Below are 12,359 nucleotides of genomic sequence, written 5' to 3'. Positions count from 1 at the left end.
CAGACCATAGAGAGACACGCCGCAGCACAGAACGTCGCGGGGGGGGGGGGGGGTGGGGGGGTGAGGGCGGCGCATGCGCACTGCGCTGGGGCACGGGCCGGCGGCGGGGCCGCCATGTTGCCGGTGGCCGCGGGGCCGCGTCTCGGCCCAGCTCGGCGGGGGGGAAGCGGCGGCCCCGGCCCGGAGCAGCCCCAGGGCCTCTCCGCTCGGCCTGCACTGCGGCTCTGCGCCCGGGGGGACTCGTAGGCGTGCCGTGGAGCGGGGCCGGGCCTTCGGGAGCTGCCGGCACGACGCGGGGCGGCGGGGGGGGGTGTCAGACAGGACCTTTTGGGGTGTAAAACGCTAAAATGCTGATTTTTCATCTGACGGCACCGGAACACCGGCTCGTGTGGCGGGGAGGCTGAGAGGAGGCACGGAGCCGGGCGGCGGGGCCTGACAGGCAGCGGTGCCGCCCGCTGGAGGGCCGCCTCATCCCGGCGGTGGCGGCTGCCGCCTCCCCCCGGCCCCGCCGCCCTCCCGCCGCCTCGCTGGGGGCTTTTTCCCAGCCCTGGGGCTTCTCCCAGCCGGAGGTGCTGGTCACCCTGCCCTGAGCGGGGTCCCCCGGGGCAGCAGCTCTGCTGCCAGGTGCCTCGGGGTTGCCTCTGACACGAAGCACCTTCGGGGCAGGAGAAGGGCCGGGGTCTGGAGGGAGCTGGATCCGAAAGCAGGAGCACGGGGCTGGCAGCGTGGGGTGAAAAGAAACGGCCCATGGTGGCACCTGGAGCTCTGAGGCGTGGGTCGCTTTAACCTGTCAGCTGTGTGCTTTAATGTGGTGTTTCTGTAGAGAAGTGGGTGGCTGCGCCGTGCAGCCCCGTCCCGTCAGCAGTTGTCCGTGCTCCATGTGTGGTGCTGAGGAGAAGCCCCCCCCAGACCCCGTTCCTCCCCGCGGGGGCTCCCAGGTCACTGGCTGACCTGGAGGGTGTCCTGGGACATCCCTGGGGACCGCTGTGCTGGCAGGCAGTGGGGATGGCGGGACCTCCCAAAGCGGGCGGCCCTGCTGCCCCCCCCCCCCCCAGCCCATCGGACGCATTCTGAGCGGTGCTGAGCCCCCGCCTCTGCAGGGGTCACTGGGGTGGGGGCCACATCCGTGGCAGGCAGCTGCTGGGGATCGTGTGCCCCTGACAAACTGCCCCAGCGAAGCAGCGGGTGCTTTTCCCCAGTGTGGTATCTGTGCTGTGCCCTAATTTCCACACCCCGTTTTCCAAAATTCGGGCCTTTTTTGAGTCCTTCCAGTTTCCCTGCCATCGCACCCACTGGGTGTGCTGGTGTGGCAAGAGGCAAGCCAGCTGCTTGCCACGATAGCCTTCGCGGCGAGGGGACGTGGTGGTGTGTCACCGCAGGTTTCTGTTTTCCGAGAGTGTTTTTGAGGAAAGGGGTGGGGGCGGCGCCTGGAACAGGCAGAGGAGCTGGCGGGGATCTGCTGCTTCCCAAAATCTCGGTGCAGCTCCCGGGGGAGATAAACAAGTTAGTCACTCGGTGAGCTCATGGCGGAGGCATCTCGGCTTCCATGAGAATTTGTTGCGGGCACTTCCCGGGCTGCCGGGGCGCGAGCGTGCCCTGGTGTCAGCTCCCCGGAGGAGGCAGCAGCCGTGCGGGTGATGGCTGGCCCCGTGCTCCTCGCCCTCGGGCAGTGCCCGTCCCTTGGTCAGTGCAGCGGCATCAGGACGTCCCGCGGTTCGTGGTTCGCAGGGTTGTTTCTCCGACGAGCCGCCCTGCGGGGCGTGCAGCGCGGTCTCCGGAGCTCGCCGGGGTTTGCGATCCCTCCTGTGCCCCGCAGAGCCGAGCTCCTGCTGCTGGCACGTACCCGCTGGCTCGCGTGGGCAGGGGCAGGCAGAGCTGCCGCCTCTCCCGGGTGCACCTGCTGCTTGGCCCCGGCACGTGGGACCTCGTGTGCTGGGAAAGGAAGAGCCTGGGAGCTTTCTGGGGATTTCCCAGCGAGAGTTGGGATCTGGGAATTTTCTGGCCCCCCCCCCCCTTTCCTCCAGCAGCAGCTCTCACTCGCGTGCTCGTCCCGGGGTCACAAACAGTTTTAAAAAAAGCAACAGCCCACACAATGCTCTTCCCTTCTCTAACGGGTTCTGGTGACGAGGTACCGCATCCGGCCTGGAGGGTACAGAATTAGCCCCTGGCCTGGGAAAGGCCCTGCCAGTCCCTGCCGGCAGCTCCCGCGCCGCGGGGCTCCGAGGTCAGCGGCCCATCGCCGCGCGCGGAGGAAAGTGACTCCGCATCCTACAGATGCATCCTCCGTCAGGCTCGCTTGTCCCTCTCTGATGGGTCGTGCAAGAAATCAGTCTCTGCTCCCCGCTCGCGGGATGTCTGGGAGGTGGCGTTGCTGGTGCGGCCGCAGGCAGTGCTTTCGGTGACGTGCAGGGCACACGCGGGTTTCTGTACGTGGCTTCTGCGCTGGCAAAAATTGGGAGATACTTCCGCAGGTCAGGAGAGGGAATTCACGTTTTACAGGAAACGTGGCAGTTTCCACAAGAGCAGTGAGAACAAAGGGTGGCCGAGCAGATAGGGGACATTCCTGGAAATGGTCCGTAGGACAAAAATGCTGAAAAAAGTCAATGTGGGTGTAGGAACTGTTTCATTTTGATGCACGTCCAGCCCAACCTGAACGTCACTGTCCCGCCCAACTCAGCCCGAACAGCACGACTCGGTACGACCCAGCCTGGATGATACAGCCCAACACAACCCAACGCAACCGACCCACCTCAACCCAAATGACCCAACATGACACGACCCAATGAGAATGACCCAACCCAATGAGAATGACCCAATGTAACATGACCCAACATAACACCACCCAACGAGAAGGACACAACCCAACCCAACACGAATGACCCAATGTAACACAACCCAACGAGAAGGACACAACCCAACCCAACACGAATGACCCAATGTAACACCACCCAACGAGAAGGACACAACCCAACCCAACACGAATGACCCAACGTAACACAACCCAACGAGAAGGACACAACCCAACCCAACACGAATGACCCAATGTAACACCACCCAACGAGAAGGACACAACCCAACCCAACACGAATGACCCAACGTAACACAACCCAACGAGAAGGACACAACCCAACACAAATGATGCAACCCAGCCCAACTCGACACAACCCAACATGGGTGACACAGCACAGCAGGATCAGAGGAAAATCCAGAGGACCTTTTAGAAAGGTCAGGGAGAGGATGGTCCGCTGGTCCTACCCTGGCGCTGCTGCAGGGCTGTTGTGATGAAGTAGAAGGAGCAAACCAACCTCCACCCACCAGGACTTCCCCCCCCAATTAGTCTGTGAACTGGTGAGACGTGGCTGTGTGTTAGGGGCCTGAGATCCAGCGGGATTTTGTGGTCTGTAATCAGGGGCTGACCCTCTCTGCTCCTCCTAACTCCTTTCGTGGCACCTTTTAGCACTAAAGTCACCTCTAAACATCTGTCTCTTACAGTGATCCTGGTCACTGATTTCAAGAGGAACGAGGGATCAGAGCCCAGCAGGAAAACCTGGAGCACGCAACCGTGTTAAGAAAGCGAGCTACCACCTGAAGCAAAGCCCGTGCTGCGGCTGGGGTCCTGGCTGCGGTGTGCGATCCTCCAAGGGCGACCGGAGCCTAGGGAGCTATGCCGGGTCCCTCCGGGCGCAGCGGTGGGCTGCCCACGGGGCCGCTTGTGGTGTCGCGGGCTTCGCTGCTCCCGCTTTACTTCTCCCTGAGGCCAAGCTCCCACTCCCAGGAATGCATCACGTCCCTATGGAAACACAAATGCTTATTTATTTGACTTGTTTCAGAGTTGGGGTTTTTTTAAATTTAATTAATTAAATTTAATTCCCCCTCTCTCTCTCTTTTTTTTTTTTTTTTTTTTTTTTTTTTTAGTTATTCGAAGGAAGGAAGGAAGCCCAAACTCGGATGTTTGTTTGTTCTGTCCTGGCCGATGTTCCCTTGGTCGCGCTCCAGCGACCGATAAACTGGCAGGGAACCGGAGCGTGGAGCACGGCAGAGCCTGGGAAAGGCCGGGACCCCGCTTCCCCCGGCCTGACGTCACGGTTTCTCTCTGATTAGGTCAGCCTGGGGCCGCGTGCTGCCAGCTGCCTTCGCTGCCTCCGCTCCCCCTCGGACAGGCAGCGCCGTTCTCACCGGCTCACGGGACCGTTCTCGGTGGGGTGTCTGCGAGGAGAGCATCTCCCCGCAACCCCGCTTCCCTCCACCCTGCCCTGGCGTCATCTTCTGAGCCCCCCGCCCGCGGTGGGGCTGGGACCCACGGTTCACCCCTGGCTGTGGAGAACCCGCAAGGGACCTGGGCCGGGGTGTGAGCTGTGCGCTTCTCACAGACCTTCACCCTCTTCATCCGGGATGGTCCCACTCAACCGTGGGCATCCAGCGATGTCCGAGGCCATCACAGACCCCCTTATGGGCTCAACGTGGCCCGTAAGAGGCAAATAATTATGGGGTATGATGTGCCAGGGGTGAGTGCTGGGTGGGGGAGCTGGAGGCTGGGTGGTCCTCTCGCTCCCCACTCCCCGTCGAGGGCAGGGATGCAGTTCAAAGGAAAGGGGAATGTGCAACGGGGGCTTGATCAGCTCAGGAAACTTCTGAAACTCTCCTGGGAAGAGCTTCTGCCCAGGGATGCTGGGGTGGCTCTGGGGGAGGTGGGACCCTGCCTCATCCCCCAGGACCCCTGGGGTCAGGGATGCATTTGGGTGGGCTCAGGAGACGAGCCCCTGGGACCCTTGCAGGGTAAAGGACGATGCTGGAGGTACCGGAGGGAGAGTTGTGGTGGAAAATGCTGGAGCAAGAAGGCAACAGGGGGTTTGTGTTGGAGATGGAGCATTTGCTCTCAGAGGTGTTTTTCTTGCAGCAGTGGAGGGGCCCTGAAGACGCCCTTTGGGTGCTTTGGGTGTCCCCTCCTTAGGGGAGAACAGCAGGAAATACGGGGGAGTGTCCCCTGCCACCACCACCCAGCTCCTGCTGATGTCCTCACCCGCGAGACTTGACCTTCTCCCAGCCAAGGCAACGCAGGCGGCTCCCAGACCTCCTGCCTCGGGCCCCGCGTCCCAGCAGCTCATCTGCCGTGGAGCAGCTTTTCCTGGGGTTCCCAGCAAATTTCCTCATCTGTTCCAGCATCTCGGTGTCTTGGAGAAGTGAGAGGGAATCGCTCAGACGGTGCGAGCCGTGCCGCCTCTCCCCGCGGAGGAGGGTGGTGGGCGCTGGGGTCTTTCCTGGGGAGCGAGCGGGGATGCTCTGGGGGGTCCCCGGGCTCTGTGCGAGGCCAGGTCACCCCAGCGCCATGCTGGCTCGCTGCCTGCTGGCCCGGGCGCTCGTTCCAGAGGGTAATATATAGCTTCGATGCTGCTAATTGGAGCTCTTTCCCTACACTTCCTCCTTTCAATCTTCCTCCGCCCTCGGCTCTGCAGGGTCAGTAAGTGATTCGCATTAAAGCAGAGGCTCTGCTGGTTCCCGTGCGTCTCTGCCAGGGGCTGGAAGGAGGGGGCTGCGTCAGCGGGGTGAACCCTCCAGACCCTCCGGGGATGGGAGACCAACCCTCGCAGGTCTCCTCCGTCCAAACCTTCTCCTGCCGCGTGACGCTGCTGGCTTTCCCCGAGCCCCTGGGGTCCCCCCGCTCCTGTCTCCCCCCTACCTCAGCCCCTGCCTCTCCTCCGTCTGATCCCCCCGCCCCGGTCTGGCCGTCAGCAGACAGCCGCTATCGATTTCCCTGCTTCAGCCCAGCCGTGAGGGCCCTGCGAGCGGGGCCGGGCAGCGGTGACACGTGCCACGGCAGTGCCGTCGCGTCCGCAAGCGGGGCGCGAGGGTGATGGGGCAGCTGTCCGGGCAAAAACTGTCCCCGTCCCCCAGGTCCCTGCCAGCGCTGTGCCCGGCGTTCTGGGAGACCTGAGCGGCTTTTCCCCCACTGTGCCCTGAGCAGCCCTGAGATCCAGCGGTGGGGAAGTGCAGCTCCTCCTCGGGGCCCGTCCGGAACCCTTCGGTGGGGAAGCAGGAAACCCTCAGCCCTCTCTGCTCTGGGGATGAACTGTCCTTCGCTCCCTCCAGACAGACCCAGGTGGATCCGGATGAACTGTCCTTCGCTCCCTCCAGACAGACCCAGGTGGATCCGGACGCGCTTTCCCCAGGCAGCCCGTGATTTTCTCAATCCCATTCCCAGCTGGAATCCTGCATGTCCCCCTGGCCTGCCCGGGGACACCAGCAGCGGGGGAGAAGCTACGTCCAACACTGAGGCTGGATCCTCGCCCTCCTTCCAGCCCGCTCTGTGATGTCCCCTGGCTAAGATGCTTCAGATCGTGATGTCTTGGAGAGCAGCGGCCAACCTCCTCCTCTGGCCGTGCCCTGGGGGTCCTCCACATCTCCCGCAGCGTGGCAGCGGGAAGGATCCGTCCCAAGTTACTGCAGACTGAGAATGAGCCATTGCACCTATCGTAAGTGGTAAACTGAGTCAGGAACCGTGAACTGACTTAATTTCCTGATTTCCATGAATGTGAGCTTGGTGATGTCCTCCAGAGAGGGAGGAGTTGACCGGTGTGGGCAAAGCCAAGTCCGTCCTTTGAATTTGATTGCCTGTGTATTTGTGGTGGAGCAGCAGGTCCTCTCCCAGCCCGCGCTCACACCCTCCGCTCGTGGAAAATTAAAACCCCTTCAGCCTCACATTGCCCCTGTCAGAAAACCTTCAGCTTCCTATTGCACCCCCTGGGAAAATGGGGTGTCACCCCGGGGTCACCGCTTTGGCTGCCGCACAGCCCCTTTCCCCACCCGCCCCAGCTTTCCCACTGCCTGCAGCCGCGTCTGGCCCTGCCCCAGCCCCTCCACGGCCCCTCGGGTCCGGCTCAGAGCGCAGGAATGCGGCTTTCCAGCCCCGGGGGCTCTTTGGGTCTGGGGGGGGGGGGTCTGGGTGTCAGGGACGCTTGGCGCAAAGGCAGACGGTGGGGTTGTCCCCATCCAGGCAAGCCCCCGCGCTCAGCCCACCCTGGTAGGGCAGCGTGGACCAGCAGCATCCCTGGGGAGCATCCCTGGGGAGCATCCCTGGGGAGCATCCCTGGGCTGCCAGGACATACCTGGCCACTCCGGGAAGCCCTAGAAGCAGCTGGGGGGGAGAGCCCAGCCCCACGGAGGGAGCTTCAACCTCCTCCCCCCACCTTTCTCAGCCCATTAAGGGGCTTTAAGCATCTCCGCTGCTCTCTGTCACCAGCTCTGAGGGTGTCGGGGAGCGGGGGGCGTGCGGCTGGAGCTCACCCCGCGTTGGTGCCGGTGCGCGAGAAGACCCCTCCTCGCCGCGTGCTTGGCCTCCCATTCCTCCCGCTTGTGGGTCCCACCGCACCAAGTGCCGGTGGCCGGGATCTGCAGCCGGACAAGCTCCAGCCACTGCTGAAAGGTGGTTTTTGGGGGGGGTGCGGGCAGCTGGGGGACACTGGTGTCACCCCCCTCCCCGCTCTCCGGTGGAGCCCCGAAGCCTGTCTGGGAAGATGCTTTTCCTGGGAACCGCGGGGAGGGCTGGATGAGCTGGGTTTGGGAGACCCTGGAGCAGAGCATCCGCCCACCACGGGGCTGACCACCACCCCCGCCGCTGCGCTGGCTCCAGCCCAGCTCAGTTTGGGGGCCGCGGGGGAAATCCTCTGGCCCTGCCGTGCTGGAGGGGGGGGAGCAGACCACCCTTCTGGCCTGACCTGGAGACCCTCGACCTCCGAGGCATTGCCTGCGCCTCGGGGGCTTGCTTAACGGCTTCGGGCATCTTCTGCTGTGCCACGGGCAATGGGTGGACGTGCCCAGGGGATTTTGGGGCTCACAGCAGAGCAGGTGCCCACAGGGAGGTGGGAGATGGGCTGTGTTGGGGGGCAGCGAGGGATGGGGTGTCAAGGGGTCACGGCCGTGGGGCAGAGCCTCTCTGTCTCGGCAGAGGAAGGCGAGGAGGTGAGAGAAGGTCAGAAAAGTTTTTGCCTGGCCCAAAAGCGCTTAGGCAGGAGGGGCTGAGCCTCCAGATAACCACTGTTATTTAATTTATTTTTTCTAAATAAAAAAAAGGAAGGAAGTTAATAAATAATGTAAAGTGGAGAATGCATTAATGAAAGAGAGAGCGAGGGAGAGAGAGGAAAAGAGAGGAAGGGACAGGGCAGAGTGAGAGCACGGGGGGGAGAGAGATATTCCTGCCTGTATCGATTGGATATGATTACATTAGACCTATCAAATATTCATACTACATTCCACAAGAGGTCATTGTGTGTGTTTTTCCAATTTAGCTCTGCCTTGGCGCAAGGAGCAGGCTCTGAGTGGGAAAAGGGCTGCGCAAAGGGCTCCAGCTCTGCGGCCCCCCCTCCGCTCCGCAGGGTGCCCTGGGGTGGTGCCACGGTCCGGGTGGGATGTGGGGCTGGGGGTCACTGGGGAGGGGGATGCTAAAGGGGTGTGGGGGGGTGCTGAGCTGGCTGCTGGCCCTGCGGGTGCTTTGCAGAGCCCTTGAGGGCTGCGGATCGTGTGCGGACACAGCAACCGCTGCCGAAGCGGAGCTGCGAGGACACGTGTGCCCCAGCTCCAGCACCTTGCTCCTCCCTAGCAGGCGTTTCTGCCCCCTCCCTGGGCAAACTCAGCGGCCGGTGGTCACTATTTACTGGCTGCTATCGGCTGTTCCCTGCCCAGGAGCACCGTCACGGGGGATTTTAACTGGGACGTCCCTTTGCCAGCCGGGGAAGGGGTCAGCCCAGGCCACGACGACAGGCAGGAGGCGGACGAGCTGCCGTACGGAGAGCAGGCAGGGATGCGTGGCAGGTCTCCCACCGCGGTGCCCGTCTGCCAGGGCGTTCCGGCTCCTCTCACCCTGCCTCCGTCCCCTCCACGCTGCCTTTGCTGGCCGGGATCCTCGCGGAGGCGGGTGCCCAGGGAGAGGAGCACGAGGAAGAAGGACCCGCAGCATCAGCGGTCCTGTCTCAGGTGGCTTTCAAGGACACAGCTGTCCGGTGGCTGGAGAGGGCAAACTTTGCAAAACCCACCCACGGTGGTCCTTTGTCCTGGGGAACTGATTTTACTTCCATGTGAGGTGCCTCCCTTGCCTGTGCCTCAGTTTCCCCGTACTGCGATGCTGCCGGCGGGGGACGCGGCCCCGTGCCTCCACCTTCCCGCAGCATCACGGGGGCACCGCTGCCGTCCCCGCGACCCCCGGCCCCGGCTGCTCTGCCGAGGCCCCCGCTGCCCTCCGCCCCGCTGCAGCCCCGGGCGGCGCGAGCCAGCGCTACGTTCTCTCCTTACATTAATAAAAATTTTACAGCACGGTGGCAGGAAATGCATTTTCAGTTCATCTGCTGCAGCTATTAGATTACCAGGAAATGGCTGGCTGGCCGGCGGCCAGGGCCTCCGAAGGGCTGGCGCACACCCGGCGCGGAGCGGAGGGAGAAGGCGAGCGGAGCCCATCGTGCCGGCGGGCACCAGGCTGAGCTGATGACACCAGTCCTGGTCGTGCTGGATGTCCCCATGGTGTGCAAGGCTGTCCCCCAGCCAGCTCTGCCCGTGCCCCGGGGGGGGGAAAGCTGCCTGGAGCTGCGGGGCAAGGGATGCTCCGAGGCGGCAGGGCTGGGTCCGTTCCCTGCTGCTTTGGGCAGCCGGGACGGGGTGAGAATGCATCTGTTGAGGAACCGCTGCTCCATCCGCAGAGCAGCAAAGCCCAGACCGGCTGCAGCCTCTGCCGGGGCTCGGCCGTGTGGGGATCGGAGAGAGGTGGCAGGTTTGGGGCTGGGACAGGGAGGGTGCATGCACCGAGCGGGGAAGGTCTCTGCAGAGGTTGGTTACCTGGGCTGGAGTCAAGAGGAGCTTGGGAAGGGCTGAAATTGGTGTTGTCTTTAGAGGAGCCGGGAGGAGGGGGTGGGTGCTGGCTATAAACACCTCCGGGGTGGCAGCGCTAATGAAGGGAGGGAATTGCGAGCAGCCCCCCGGAGAGGAGGGCCAGCAGCGGCAGCAGCAGCAGCAGCGGTGGCTCCGGGGGCCCGGGGGAGGCAGGCGGTTTTTAGGCTGGTTGGGGTTTTTAGGAGATTCAGGAGAAGCCTCTCAGAGGTGGCTGCGGCCGGGTGCTGGAGCTGGCCTCTACAGTGGGACCGCTCCGTGCCGTGACCCCTCTGAGCCCGGGGGGGGCTGCGGTGGGGCTGGCTCTGCCCCAACTCCCAATGCGCTTTTGCACCTTCCTGGGGCGCAGCGGGTGGTCCCTCCTTTCGGGGCACCCCGAGGAGCATCCGGGAGTGGGGCTGGGTGCCGGAGGGATGTGTGAGGCTCCTGCCTCTGCCTGGCAGCAGCTCGGGGGGGCTCAAGCCCTCGCTGCCTGCTTGGCCTCCCGGAGCCCCCGGCTCCGTGCGCAGGATGCTGCTTTTGGGTAGGAGGCAACCCAGCCCCCCGCCCCCCCAGTCCCCTGCCCCCCCCAGCCCAGCCCCCTGCCCCCCCCCCCCCAGCCCAGCCCAGCCCCCCCAGCCCCGCTGCGGTGACATCTCCAAACTGGGACCAGAAGGGAGAGGACACCTGGGCAGCGGGAAATGAGGGATGGCGAAGGGGGAAAGCAAGGGATGATGGAAGGGAGCGGAGCAAGCAAGGGAGCAAAGTGTGGGGAGAAAGCAAGGTCTGAGCCTTGCCGAGGTTTATTAAAGTTTAACAGAAAAGAAACCCTGGTTTGCGTGGAGGGGACCGGCTATTTTTAGTCGTGGGTAGGATGTCAGCTCTGAAAATAGCCTGCTACCAGATCCTAATGAAATCCTCTCTTTGGCTCTCACCCGGAGCGAGTTTGGAGGGGGAGGATCGCTGTCACACCCGCAGCCGAGGAGCTCCTGACATTCACAATGACTCGCCTTATTTTTTTATTATTATTTTTTTTTTCCTTCCCCCTCCGGTTTCTCCTATTCTTCGCTGGCTCTGCCTTACGCCGAGCAGAGGAGTCACCAGCCAAAAAAGTGAATGCGGGGGTGGTGCTGCTTAGCTACGGCCAAATCCCAGGCAACATGTGACCAGATTGGCAATTTAATACCGAGCCTTTCTCCCCTGCACTCGCACGCGCTCAAGTTAAAGTGACATTGAAAAGGGAACTCAAAGTGCTGAAGGCAAAGAAATCGGGGGGAGCTGCGTCCCCCCCATCCCGCCACCTCCATCCCCGGGGAATGAGTTTTGTTCGGTGGGGCATGAGGGGGCTGGGTGTGGAGTGGGAAGGGTGGTACCCAGGGGGGAGGATGCTCCAGTCGGGTACCCGGGCTTGGAGGGGAGCAGGAGGAGGAAGATCTGCTCCTGGGTGCGTGGAGCAGCTGCTCTGCGGAGAGCTGGGCACATCTGGGCATCTGCAGGAGGGATGCCCGACGCTCGTGGTGGAACTCGGTCCGGGACCTCGGCAAAGCCTGAAGAAGGCCTGAAACGGCGGGGGGTGGCTGTTCCCAGGAGCGATCAGGGTGGTGGAGAAGCATCGCTGGGGCAGAGGAGCCAGGGAGAGCGATGGCCCTGCGGGCTGGGGGACAGCAGAGACAGCCGGGGGAGCATCACGTCCCCGTCACGCCAGGGGCTGGATGTGCCGTACGGACACAGGCTGGATGAAGGTGACGTCTCCTGCGGATGCAGGGTCAGGCCCGGCAAGAGGCACCGGTGCTCCACGAGCTTTCTGGGGACAGTCAGGGTCCGGAGGGTGCAAACCCTTTGGTACTTGATTCCCCGGTGGGTGTAGCAATGGGGTTTGGGTGGGGAAATACACGGCACCCACCCACGGCACCCCGCACGGACCTCGAGCTTTGGGTCACCAAAGCCAGCCTGTTCCTAACGGGAATGAGGAGCCTTCAGCTCCGCGCCCTTCGTCGGCCGAAGGGAGGACCCCGCGCAGCCGGCTGGCCGATACGGTGCGAGGGGTCCGGCTCCAGAGCTGGCTGCCCGCACCGCAGGCAGAACACGTGCCCAGGCATCTGCCGGTCCTTCCAGGGAGCTGGAAGATGGAGTTAACAATTTCCCAGCGTGGTAACGCTCGTATTGACGGCCCCCCCGATATCTCTATAACCAATGCACCGTCCAGCTCAGGGTTGGGGTCCCTGGGTCGCGTGTTTGGAGCCACACTCGCTGCTCGAGTCACGTCTCCGCTCTGGTTTCTCTGCTGGGAGGGCAGTGTGGGTTTGGGCAGGGGACCTCCTGGGGACAAACGTGTTTTCTGTGGAAGAAGAGCTGCTGCGGAAGCACAGGGAGCCCCTCGAGGCACCGGGATGCCCCGAGCTTTGCCCAACGCTTGGCGCTCGCTATACGTAATGGGCCATGGCGGGGCGGGGGGGAATACATCTGCTTTTCTGTTCACCCTCCGGCTGGGTTCACCCGCCAGGTACCAG

The 12,359-nt window shown here is 63.1% G+C and overlaps 1 long non-coding RNA gene across 1 annotated transcript; it reads left to right on the top strand.

Moving 5' to 3' along the window:
• The first annotated feature begins 102 nt into the window (after positions 1 to 102).
• LOC129211642 (uncharacterized) lies at positions 103 to 6,891 on the top strand. The gene is made up of 3 exons (XR_008578903.1): positions 103 to 3,348; positions 3,493 to 6,097; positions 6,143 to 6,891. It is a non-coding gene; the product is annotated as an uncharacterized LOC129211642 (long non-coding RNA).
• The last annotated feature ends 5,468 nt before the right edge of the window (positions 6,892 to 12,359 follow it).

This window comes from Grus americana, chromosome 12 (genome assembly GCF_028858705.1).
Source record: "Grus americana isolate bGruAme1 chromosome 12, bGruAme1.mat, whole genome shotgun sequence".
In the NCBI taxonomy this organism is placed as follows: Eukaryota; Metazoa; Chordata; class Aves; order Gruiformes; family Gruidae; genus Grus; species Grus americana.
Note: the sequence above shows the minus strand (reverse complement) of the source record. Positions and strands in the feature narration are given on the sequence as shown.